The sequence below is a fragment of the Homalodisca vitripennis genome, chromosome 4, assembly GCF_021130785.1.
Source record: "Homalodisca vitripennis isolate AUS2020 chromosome 4, UT_GWSS_2.1, whole genome shotgun sequence".
Lineage (NCBI taxonomy): Eukaryota > Metazoa > Arthropoda > Insecta > Hemiptera > Cicadellidae > Homalodisca > Homalodisca vitripennis.
Genome location: NC_060210.1, coordinates 12,004,416 through 12,017,781, shown reverse-complemented (window position 1 = coordinate 12,017,781; position 13,366 = coordinate 12,004,416). Strand labels below are relative to the sequence as shown.

Below are 13,366 nucleotides of genomic sequence, written 5' to 3'. Positions count from 1 at the left end.
GTTATCCTTAAAAGAAATAAATTATTTACTCATGTAATTGCACAGATATCACAGTTATTCTGAATTCGTATCTTATATTTACTACTCTTAAAATAACAATTACATTGTTTATACAACACTAAATACTCGTTATTTTAAAAGGTTAACTTTTATAGTTACTGTAGTTAAGATTCTTATTCATTTGTACTTTCTATAGAAATATAATTAAAGCTATAAAATTTTCCCCCGAATTATATGACTAACATAGTGATATTTATGATGCATCGTAAATTTAATATTCGAGTATAACATAGGCCTACCTGTAAAACATAACATAAGAAAGTTAACCACAACGACATAGTATAAACTCAAGATTTTCGATCGTTTCTTCGTACACCTTATCTGTTGTTTATTTGTAGATAAAAATTAATTTTAACGATGCAATAAAATAAGCATTGCGTGAAGAACAGTAACGTCGAATAGAGGAAACTATTATCTGTTGATGTAGGCTTATCAGTACCACTCAGATAGGATAATCTGCAAATTATTCACACTTCCTTGCGGTCATGGAAACAACATAATAAAAATCCCCAAGTATTTGTTTACTTGATTAGATTGAGTTCCTAGAATAGTCATGATAAAACACTTGCGACGTAAATTTAAATGCTCAAACAAAGAATACTATGCTGTGAAGAAAGTAGATTATTGCTTTGTTATTATTTGTTTCTTCAAAAACGTAGGATGTTAAATTATGTTTGAGGTTGATGGACTTTTTGAAGAATGAGGGAGAGTGAGTTTTTTCACTGTATGAGGTCGACTAATGTTTGAAAATGGTTATTAATCGATTATTATGGTTTTAGACTCATACGAAACTTTTTAAACTCGTAACAGTTTACATATTCTTACTTTTGATGCAAAATGTACAATTGTAAATAGTTTTTCTATATTATAGTAGTCGTTCAAACTATTTAAATTTTGTTATATTATTTATATATTCCAAATATTTAATCTTACCTTGACCTTCAACCGAAATTTTATTGTACGCGTATTAATCATATCTTTTACATGTGTAAAAAATATCATATTTTTGCTCTATCGAAAAGAAGGATTTTTGCTTGCTTCTTATTGTGAAGGAAATCGCAATATATATAAATTAAAGTCATTTTTTCCCCTTTTTATTGGACATTGAAAATTCGATTGTACTGTAGTATACAAGGGTATTCTTACAGTTCCTGGGATGAAATATAGGTCTATTCCTTCTGGCTACGCCTCACTGCTCTTTAAAGTAACAAAAAACCCATTTTGGTCTCTAGTTGTGTATTATTTATTGAATGAGTCTGTCAACTGTAATCAACTCTTACGTGTAAACATTGTTTTCTTGTTTTCAATTTATTTACATTTGTAGTGAGTAAAGTTGCCTAAAGAGTAACTATTATTGTTCATGCCGTTAGAATACTGGTTTAGGTAGAACATGTCTTAAAATGAGATCTAAATACTCCCTTCAAAGCAGTCGACAAGAACTATGCTATATAACATTTTGCTGGAATATTCTTTTGAACTAATATACTAAATTCAGCTCTAAAAGTTATAAAAAATCTTTTACTATAAATTTAAAGGCATATAAAACTCATCTTAGTTCTCTTTTGACATAAGTAGGGTTTTCCGATCTGTGGTAAATACTTTCTTGATTGGGAAACAAAACAAAATCAACTATAGAATAAAACGTACTGAGAACGAAGTAAACTACAATAGCCATAATTATAAACTTTGTGACGTATTTTTTTGATCGGTCAACAAGGCAATCTCAACTTTGGCGTCGGAAACATAATTCACTGAACAAGCAGTGGTCATAAACGTGCAACGCCTACTAAATTTTATAAAAAGCAGCGGGTCACTGCTATCAGTGCAGATATGACAATGTAGTCTAACTTTTATTACACATTGAAAGACTGTTATGAAACCTATCTAAGTTTTATTTTGCAAAAGTAGGCTTCTCAAAGCTGTGTATGTATATATATTTCCTTGATCGGAAGAGAGGCAAAATCAGATTTAGAACAAATATACTAAGACCAGAGCACATTAAAATGACTATATATGTATACCGTTTATTTTATATACTTTTCTTGATCGAGGGAATAAGTCCAATTCAATACTGATGTCGGAAATAAAGTTAACTCGAAGCAGAAGTGCTCACGCAAGTGCAAAACCTACGACATTGCGAGCGAAGCCGCGGGTAACTGGTAGAATCATAATTTTCAAATAAGACATATGTAGTAATACATAAGATCGTTTGACTTCTTCTGGGACTTCATCAACATCCCAATAACCAAGGAAATCTAGGAACGTATATTTTAATCTAGGATCCAAAGAGATTAATTATTAGGCAATTTGGCGAAGGTAACATTTAATTATTACTCTCTTACTGAATAAGTCATGACTTCTATAGTATTGGCCGTGTTGATTGGGAACATCACAGCGCGGAATTATTAACAAAGTGGAACGCCGCACCATATTCTAAACTCAACGTTAACGCTAAGAGATCATATGGTCTCGGTGATATTTCAAGAAATCATCCGTGTTCATATTTAGTTAAGTTAGTAATTTTAAAAAGTAACCGTGTTTTCATTCAAGAAAAATTAACCGGTTCTGGTACAATTCATTCACTGTCCCTCTAATAATACGGATTGTTTGTGAAACACTCAACGTTGTTGGTAGTTGGTAGTTTGTCGTATTTCCTAAATTAAAAACTCATATCTCATATGATTGCGCACCCCGCCCACGTCCCAGCCACCTGATTATGGGAATCGTTGCCGACAACACCCACCCCCACATGCTAGAGCAGTTTAGAAATCTGGCTACTCAGTCATCGGGAGGCATTACTTAAAAAGCCATCAACTGGCTCTGATGGACAAATAATTGCGGTTTCAGGGCCTCCGTTAGCGGGAATAATTAAAACCCAAGGATCTACCGGGCTTTAGATGATCCTGGACCGTCCGTGGTCGTGTAAGTTCATTGGATCAAGGCGAGGGCTAACGCATAGTAGGCATTCATGACTTCAAGCCTTGGAGTTCTGTATGGTTTTACTTCCCACACTTACAACATATCACATTAATATGATATGTTAGGCCATAAGATATTGGTAAACAAACCATTTACCACTTTATTGGAGTTAAGATACTCCAAAGGTTTCGTTAAATAGATGAAATTAAAATGTTGTTAACCAAATTTATTACATTTTATTTCTTTTGATATATATTAAACTAATAAAATACAATTCACTTTCCTTAACCATTTTAACATTTTCCTGGATCATTGGATCATATTTACAATATCTTTGCACAGAAAATTATTCTGCTTTCATTAGACTACTACTTGACTTAACCGTGCATAATTATTTTACTCTGGCCTTTTTCCCTTTTTTGGAATTTTTCAGAGACATGAACTAGAAAGGGTAAAGGTAAATTCTTTGCAAAAGGCAAAGAAATACTACACAGTTCAATCCTTTATTGTTCAATTGAAACAGTAGCGATTCCAAAAATATAAAACGCTGTGGAGCAGAAGCGAGCAAAAAGAGAACTAAACTAAATTCTACACAAACTCTTAAGGACCTTTAATGATTCCTTTCATAACGTCGGAGTTGATGTTAAGTGTATTTATGTAGTGTATTAAGTATTGATTTTAAAACATCCAAGATGTAAATTAGATTCTATTAAAATAATGTATTTTACGGAAGACGCTGCCACGGAATTCAACCAAGAACGACTTTCTTGGTTGATTGCGTGAAAGTAAGTAGTGAATATTTGGCTTATACTTATCACGTCTGTTATTGTTGATTCATGCACATTACTCATATATATTTAGCGGTTAAAACATTCACCAAATTAATGGCCAAATACGGATTCAGTAACAATAATTACTCATTTAAAATGGAGTACGATAACAAGAGCTGCATCTTGACTAATTACATGTAACTTATTTGCAATTTACTTATTTTTACTATGAACGACTGTGTTCTTAACCACGTTAAAAATAATAGCACTTAGATCATATCTAATGGTTTAAAGTTAATTGTTGTATTTAGTTGCATTTCCTATTGTCTTCATTTTTACAACTTTTCCCCAACCAGTGTTTAGTTGTCGCTCACAATATTCTCAGGAACACATCTGGGAATTACTATCAGGCAAAAGATTTTGTCATCATTCAGCCATTTTAATCTGCAAGATGGCGACACAAATAGATTTATTTGATCTATGTTAATGAACAAAACCCTTTCATGTAAAGATAACAGGATTTCAAACATTTGCCATCGTTATAAGTTACAAAAGCTTAACAATACCTAAGAGTATTCTGGGACAAGTACTTATTCATCTGAAATGGTTAGAAAATATAAGGTATCAGATTGACCCTAGAATTTTATAATCTTAGTAACTTTCTATACTTTTTTAGGGGCATAGAATTTTTAGGGGTTTCTACAACGCCGATGGCGTTTTTAATTGGTTGCATTGAACATTTTCCAGACTTATCAAACCAATTTGAAAATGTAAGTTAACCTACCCGGTAATCGAACCAGTGAACTTTTTGTTGGAGAGCCGCTTTGTTAACCCTCTCTCATAGGGATGCGACTATATTCATAGAAACCTATCAGCTCTGGTTCACGTCAGTAGTATTAAAAAAGTATTAAAAAATAAATAAAATAAAAAGAAAACACTACAATTGGAGGCTCGATTTTAAATAACTACTTAAGTTGCTGGACTCTAGATTGAGTGTATTAATATTATTATTAGATTATATCACTGGCCACACTACTGGTAATAGTGGTCAGTAAATTCCGAAAAAGTTATTGTGAATTATACTTTGTAAATTATTGATGGAATAAATTATTATTATTATTATTTCATTTCATAGTAGACTTTATTCTATGGAAGTCTAGTTATATCATGTTTTGTGCAACACGAAAACAATCCCAAGTATTTTTAAATCACTTTTCTGACATCTCCCAGCCCGCAGCACAGCCTAGCCGTGAGTAATTGCCGAGGAAGAGCGTAATTCAGTGCGTATTATCTTAATGTGCGCGATATAACAGTTTAGTTGATAGCTTAGTAATGTCAATAATTAGTCGCCCAGTTTATGGTTGTCATTAATTAATATTAATGTTTCTGACAACGATCCTCGGCCCATCACTTCTATATCTCATTGCTTTGATAAGAGCTCATAACACAGCTTATCTGGCCAGAAACCATCTGGGAATCACTATTTCTGTTTCTATGAAGCTCTGGAGAGAAAAGTGTTATTATTAATGTTATTGACAACGATCCTCGGCCCATCACTTCTATATCTCATTGCTTTGATAAGAGCTCATAACACAGCTTATCTGGCCAGAAACCATCTGGGAATCACTATTTCTGTTTCTATGAAGCTCTGAAGAGAAAAGTGTTATTATTAACGTTATTGACAACGATCCTCGGTCCATCACTTCTATATCTCATTGCTTTGATAAGAGCTCATAACTCAGCTTATCTGGCCAGAAACCATCTGGGAATCACTATTTCTGTTTCTATGAAGCTCTAGAGAGAAAAGTGTTATTATTAATGGGATCCGGTATTGTTATAGGACAGAAATTGATGTATATCATTTACTAAGAGTGTAGGATCGTTTCCGAGTTTTTAACATATCTCTTCTTTTATAATGCATAAGCAGTTTTAGAGGTTTCAAAGATCTTGGTGGAACACTGAGCTTTTCTGAGAAACCTAAAAGATAAATTTGATTTTTTTTGTCACTAAACCTGCTTAAAAATGTAGCAAGTAAAATTTGTCAGAGCTCTGTAATGTTTTGAAATTCCTACATGATTCCTGTCGTAGAAGCCAAAGATTCTAGTTACCGTATCCATGAGATAAGTCTTATTAAGAGCCGGCTATGGTGAAACGGCTTTGAGTTTTCCTTTCCCCATAACAACAACGTTAAACCTCGTGTAGTTTTACGCCCTTTTTTGACCGTACAGTTAAGGGAGATGTCTTATTTTAAATAAATAACCAAAACGCCTCCAAACATATTCTAGTTTTTATCAATGATATACTCTTTGATTATTTACACATATATAAACAAAGAATTTCTTCTAAATAAACTAAAACTAAATCCAAAACTGGTTTCAATTCGTATTGGTTCTACGACTAAAAATAAGGTTGCAAAAGTGCTATAGCCTTATAATGGTTGTTATGGTGCTATAATCAAGATGGCAGCATGTACAGCTGGATTTTAACCGGTAAAACTTTATATAGCCCAGGCAAATGGTGTGTTCAGGTGGAAAATTCCAGTGTAATATTTCTTTCGTTGTTGTTATTTTAAGTTTTCAGGGTTGGTGAACACGAATATGATGTTTTCCAACTGAAGTGAGGGCAAATATGAAGTTCTCTTTAAATACAACAAAAATGTTTTTCTAATTTTTGGCCTATTACTTCTAAAACAAGGATTTTACAAGGAAGTGCCCCATTGTAAAATAAAGAGTCCAATTTCCTTTAGTTTACGTCTTTACAGTTTTTTGTAAAGAATATAACGTGGAAAGACTTCGCAGGAACTCTTTTAATTGCCAAAGTGCTCTGTCAGTTTGAGTCACGAAGCATAATAACTGATTCGGACCATCTTGCCAATATCATACTTGCGTTCTTAACGAAAAATATATTATACACAGAATTCTCATTGGAATGGTTAGACTATAATAGCGCAATCCAGCGTCCAGGCGTAGTACTACCATTGACGGAATTTAGCTCATCAATAGCAAATTCTGTTGGCTTCTCTTAGTTACCCAGTAGAAGGCTATTTGGAATTGCATTTGTTAGCATTGTTTGATTTCTTAATTTAGGAACAATTTATGGACTCAGTGATTTCGACAAATCTGTCCAACTATTATGTTGACGCGAGTTACAATTACGTGAAGGGGCCCAGAGAACGCAGTGCGAGGGATAGATATTGATTACCTCCTGATGGGCGACCTTAATGGCACAGTCTTTTGCCTCCTTCCTCATGTACTAGCCCCCTTGATGTTGGAAAGTCTTCTGGAACATTAGACCGTTTTGGGCCTGACAGGTGCTTGAGCTGGAGTGGTTGGGTGACAAATGGACCAAATTAAGCGAGATTGTCTTCGTGTCAGCAAGGTGAAAGTCCCTTTCAAGTGTATCTCTGATCACTACCTCTACCATTATATTCTTCAGCAGAGTTAATTCAGAAATTAAACAGAGTGATTTGTTCTATATGACAAGCTGCCATTAATGTCACGCTCCTCTGTATGAAGTCACGATTTTTCCCATTTTTGTTTCCAGACACCAAATCATAAGCCTTCTATATAGTATTAGCAAATACATTACTGTGTTTTCCCAGATTAGACGGTTAGAAATCAGTTATAATGAATAGGTTACTGAAAGGTTAAAACAATTTTCGTAGAACTCATTTAAACCACTGTTGAAATTGACTGTGCAGTATTTAGAAGGGTCTATGCTTCGGTAAACTGTCAAAAGATTATAAGGTCGAACCATTCACTTTTTGTATACTTGACTCTAATTGCTACACCGACTCTGAATTCCAGTCAGTCTCAAGTGGTAAAGGCCGATGGGGAGGTCGATGATTAGGAATATAATAATAGCCAACACTTTCGTAAAAATGAGCAGGGTATCAAATTACCCAAAACTGTCAGTCATTTCCGACCAAAGTAGGGCCACTTCTTGAAGAGTTTGACTCTAATTGCCATCGCCGATCTGGAGTCCTCGGCGACTTCGGGTGGAAGGCATACTGCTGCCGGCGATACATCTCGGTTTCACAACACTAATGTAACAAATTCCCGCCACGGCACAAATGTTCTGAAAGATTAAACACGTACCCTGAAGTGACTGACGTAAGTGAAGACATTTCAGCTCTCTTCACTCATCCTTCAGCTGATTGCTAATGCTAATGGCGCATTTCACCCGCTACTGACCTGGTAGCGACATAGACGGCTATGTGGTATTCAACTAAAATTTTAATTTTGATTTTGTTCAATTAAAACCTGCAATAGACTGATTGGTCGAAAGTGAACTCTACCAGAAGTAACTGGTATAATACAAAATCAATCATATTTCCTTCTTAGGTTTTAATTAAAGAGTACCACGAAAGACCTTCGAGAACCTTCGTGCTTTAAAAAAAGTTTTTCTCAAAACAGTTCCATTAAAATTACATTTTATTTAGGGTATTTTCAATCGCGTAATATATTTTTAATATTTCTGTGGTATGAAACTGAGATAGGTGAGAAAGACCACCACAAAAACAAAACCACAACAGTGTTTACTTGGCTGTTCTGAGTTCGTCTCTAACACCCAAAGCCACAACACCTGTCATGTTACAAGTCATTGTCTCCACGGTATAGAATTACACGTTTAACAAATCTCACCTGTAAATTGTATTCCTATAACAATTTAGAGTCTATTAGTTATCTATGATAGAATAATCTTGATGAGGTTCGTTGATGTATCTGTCATGTGGCGAAAAAACAGTTGAAAATTCTTGTGTTTTTTGTCATAATGCGGTTAATATGCAGATTGTGCGTACTTTATAGATACCCATTACTAGATTTTTGTATTACCCTCTATGCAAAAGTTTGATATATTTTTTTTCTTTAAGACTAAGATTGAAAAATGTTAAAACATTAAACATTTACTATTATTAATCGTTCTAACCATGAACTTATTGGTACAATTATCCTAAAAATTATACTAAAAGTAAATTTGCTTAAAATAAAATTTTTTTACTGTACAGAAAACGAAGTTTTTAAATACAAATCCGTATACAATCTCAATATTTAAGGACAAAAAGTTTTATAATTTTTTAAATAGAATATTTAAAAATGTTAAAATTGGATCTCTCTAAATCGACACTACTCTACATGGCATTCAACTAAAATTTTTATTTTTATTTTGTTCAATTAAAACCTGCAATAGACTGATTGGTCGGAAATATGTTTTGGCTTACTTTGGCCTGAACTTGAAACCGGGGTAGGCTACTTTATGAGTCATCCCGTTTCATTTTTTTAAATTTTGTGCAAGGAGGAGTAGTTATGAACTCATCAAAAAGCCCTCATGTATTGTTATTACAAATTCACAAAGGATATTTGAATATTATCAAAAGTTAACTTGAGTTATGGTAGGCACCAAATCTTTTACATAATTCAAGTTGTGATATTCAATATACTCCAAGGGCATCTCTATAACTTATGTTCCCTTTGGGAAGTAGCTAATAATTCAAATCTTAATCTAATAAGTGTAGCAGTCGCTCCCATTATCTGAGTCACCAACCATCAACGTCGCATATTACGGCTACATTGGCATTATCATTAATTATCTGTTGATCAATGGTCCGCGGGCTTTTCTCGCGGCGACACTTAGCAAGGCGTGGACCGAAATTTTCCCACAAGGAAATAATTAATCCCGAGGCTGGAGGACATAGCACGCCACGCCACAACACCGGCACACTTGCTGGCACACTGTTATTACCGTCGGACTGAGTAGAAGTCCTGACTATGTATCGGGGCACAATTATTGCATCAGGTGATTAGCAATACAGCAGGCCGCTTGCAGGTGGTGCAGACCCTTAGTCGTTGTTGTTGGTAAGAGCAAAGCCTTTTTCTTCCTGTTGACAAAAGTATTGTCAATGGTTGTGTTCTTTAATAGGAAAGACGTCAGACATACAACGTTGTCAAATGTAAAGTTATATAGTCCATGGATAGAAGATGGATATTCTGCGGGATCCTTGAAGGAAAGTCTACTAATTAATCAGAGATGGGGTGAACTCTAGAGGCCTCTATGCGACGTTTTATCTCATGTGGCAATTGTAATACTGACCATGAAAACTATTTATACTTCTTTTCAAGAAATGTTAACCCATTTAGTTCAACTAATCGTAACTTAATCCAACTAAATACCTGAGTAACTGGATTTATATTTGCTTTACACCCAGTCTGTGCTTTATTGAATAGTTTCATCACATTCAATTTTATGGAATAATTAAAAAATATTGGAATATGATGGGGCCCAAGCAGGTGCCTTGGGATAGTCCGGACCGTGTTCATTGTTGGCTGAGTAAAGTGTCAGTCCGAGCTTGTTAGAGATGTAAGTGATATTCTCGCTTCGTGGGACCCTAATAGGCTTCGGACCAAATTTGGCGGGGCCATTCCGCACCACTAGGCCGCTGTCAGGTGTAAATACGTCACTGCCATCCGATCCGCGGGCATAAATCAAATGTAAATAAATTGTGTGTTTATTATCTGCCCGACTAGAAGTGTTGAGCGCTTCCACGCTTGTCTGTCTTCTCGGCTCCCATTCCATTCAATGGCCGGCCGCCGCCCGCTCTTGCTCTTCCTTTTGCTCCTCTCCTCCTCTCGCACCATTCACCATTCATCGACAATTCTCACTCTCAACACGTCCTCAGAAGATCGTTGTCGTACACGTTTTTGTAACGAGAACAAATTTTCTCACGGCGCACAGTATAAAAATCGAATGAGGTAAGGCATTTTCACACCTTTTTTAGATTTGATGTAATGTTTGGAAGCCCGTGTGCCCTGTGAGGAATGAGACTGCGCTTAATAGGCCTGCTATGACATCAACATTTACGAATCTCTCAAGTATTTACAGGTATATGGGATAAAGCATTATAATCAGTCAGTTTGGAAAAGGAGAACTAGAAAAAGGAGAGATAGATTGTCTTTGTAAACCGTATTCTGCTATCTTCATGGGCCACTGGCCTGTGCGAGGATCTTATCAAACAGGATAAAGACGGAGAGCAGATATAGTACAATCTCTGTAGTACTGATAACAATTACTACGGTCAAAGACTTGAACTTGCGCTATCTCTAACTCAGATCCAAAGTCCAACGACTTGAACTCTTTTGGGTATCGGTATTCCCAAATATCTCTATACACTTTTTAAATTTAAATATTCAATTACAATACCTTAGTTAAACGAAATATAGGTCTAACAGAAACGCTAGACGTGTCACTATCACAAGGAAACATTAACACAGCACACAAGCCATGTACCACCGCGCCGCTCTACTATTATAGCCTATTATCCCCCAACAATGGGCCCACAGCCGCCCAGTGCACACCTGATTGACACAGACTCCCGGTTTGTACCCCTCCTCAGTGACAGCGTAACAATAGCTGTAGGGTTTGTTTATTTTTTACTGTTAGTGATGCCCAAGACAGTTTTTTGAGTGGCTTTCTGCCGTTTCACGCCTTTTTGCCCCGACTTATAACGTGGGTGGTGTTTGATCCGTGAACAGTTTCAAGCCCCTCGGCAGATCCTTTGAGAACCTCCCGAAAGTATGAAGGGGATTAATTATATTTGTAAAAATATTCAGGCCATTTTTACATCTTTTAGCATCTTGACTGGTTACTCTCATAGCGTGAATCGCTCACTGTATACTACCAAGTAAAGAGCTAGTAATATTACTGGTTTACCGCTCAGGGAGCTCAGTGGTTTCTATTGTGCTTTTAAAGTTAATAACACTATGTTTGAAGTTTGTTTTTGGCGATGGAAGGATTGTGAAGGAAACAGGACTTTCCGGACATTTGCCATCTTTCAATGATACAAAAAATCAGTAACAATAAGTTTCGAGATCTGGAATCTGATCTCTTCTTGAGGTAAATAACTAACCTATGCACAACTTAATCTTTAAAACGAATCTGTAAACTCAATTTTTTAAATCTCAAGTTTGATACTTTTGGAGTACGGTATCATCGTTGGTACTAAACGCCTACTCAAATCACACGTTTCCCCTCCTGACTAAAATCCCATTGATGCAACGTTGTTAATACAATTTTAATTTACAGCTACCGATCTGATGTCACATAAACTGAGTGCAAAGTCCATATAAATAGTTATGAACTCTTGGCCAGACATTACTGAACGCTTTACATATCGATTTTATGCGTCTGAGGCGACGGACGCTATAAACGCTGACGCTAGGCCGGACGTATCCGGTCCTTTCCGTTTTATGGCTTGGAGGCTAACAAAGTTATTAAATATATTTATTTAACGCGGGATAGTTGAAGATGAGCCGAACGGACGTTGTGGACTTTTATGGCTCACGCTTCGAATATTAGCGAGGCGAGCTCTCGGCTAACCAATTGGCAACTTGTAAATCTCCGGCGACGGTGGGTAGTGTTTCTTTGTTGTCTGAATACGTGCAATCTCCTGAGTGTCTAGATGGGGCTTGTGAGGAACATGAACTTAGGATTTGACAGGGCTTATTGGTTCTGTATGCAATTGGAAGGAACTTAAGGGCATCATATAGTACCATCCGGAACGTGAAGAACTTTCGGAAAGCACATCCTTAAAACGGCTGAGCTGCCCTAACACAATCCTGTTCGAGTTTAAATATAGAGAAGAGAATGAAAAAGCTAAGGAACATGAACTTTGAAGTTACGGTGTTTGTTGGGTAGGAAAACATTTCACTGCCTCATTGTGCTCAATATGGAACAATTTTCTAAATATACATTCTGAGTTCAGGTGACTCATCCTAAGTAGTCGAATTATGTGAAATATTAAATGAACCAAACTTAAGAAGGTTTTTGGTAATTCTGACTGGAGAACGAAGGGACTGGTGTGTATGCTGGAATAATATGGAACTGTGAAACATGTATATCCCAAAGTCGGGAATCTTAATCACCTTTACTCCTGTTTTAAATCTGTCATGAAATACGTTGTTCACAAATTTTACTAACATGAGATAGACAGAACAGACTTTTTACTGTTGAATATAAGGATATATACTCGAAAAATCTGGAGAAGGAGAGGATTTTCAACTCTAACCTTTAGCAAAATCTTAGCGCAAAGATATTGTATATTATCACCACTCTCTTCTAAAATCAAAGATTTTAAATAAATACATGTATTTTTTGTTGTATTTTAACAACTGTCGTAGAAAATATTGAATTTTTTATCGTTGATATTTAAGCGTTGCAACTTTAAATGTTTGTCATTTTGAGAACTTCAATTTACAATTTATCGTATGAAAAACCAATTTTTCTTCAAAGGCTATTGAAGAAAGACGCCGATACAGAAGGAACACAAACATTCTGAGTCATTAAAATTACAAATTATGTTACGCTTTGCTCAGAACCAATAGCCAAGGAAAACTAAATTTGAAAAGTTATTAATTTATTCTCAAATATGGACACAGCTTCCGTAACGGATGCTGGTTGTAAGATACAGATGTCCCGCAGCGCGCAGGGGAGTCCCCCGGTCACGTCAAGCAAGGACATGAGACAAGAGCCGCTTTGCTACGAGACCTGTGAACAAGTTGTCACCGTCGCATTGTCCCTTAATTGGCTCCCAGATAATTGTCTTAATTGGCTGTGTTTTGTTG

At 35.7% G+C, this 13,366-nt stretch overlaps 1 protein-coding gene across 1 annotated transcript in view; it reads left to right on the top strand.

The window, feature by feature from the left end:
• LOC124358958 (homeotic protein empty spiracles-like) overlaps nucleotides 1-13,366 on the top strand; it is an 81,802-nt gene that overhangs the window by 49,072 nt on the left and 19,364 nt on the right. The gene's annotated exons all lie outside the window — the stretch shown is intronic.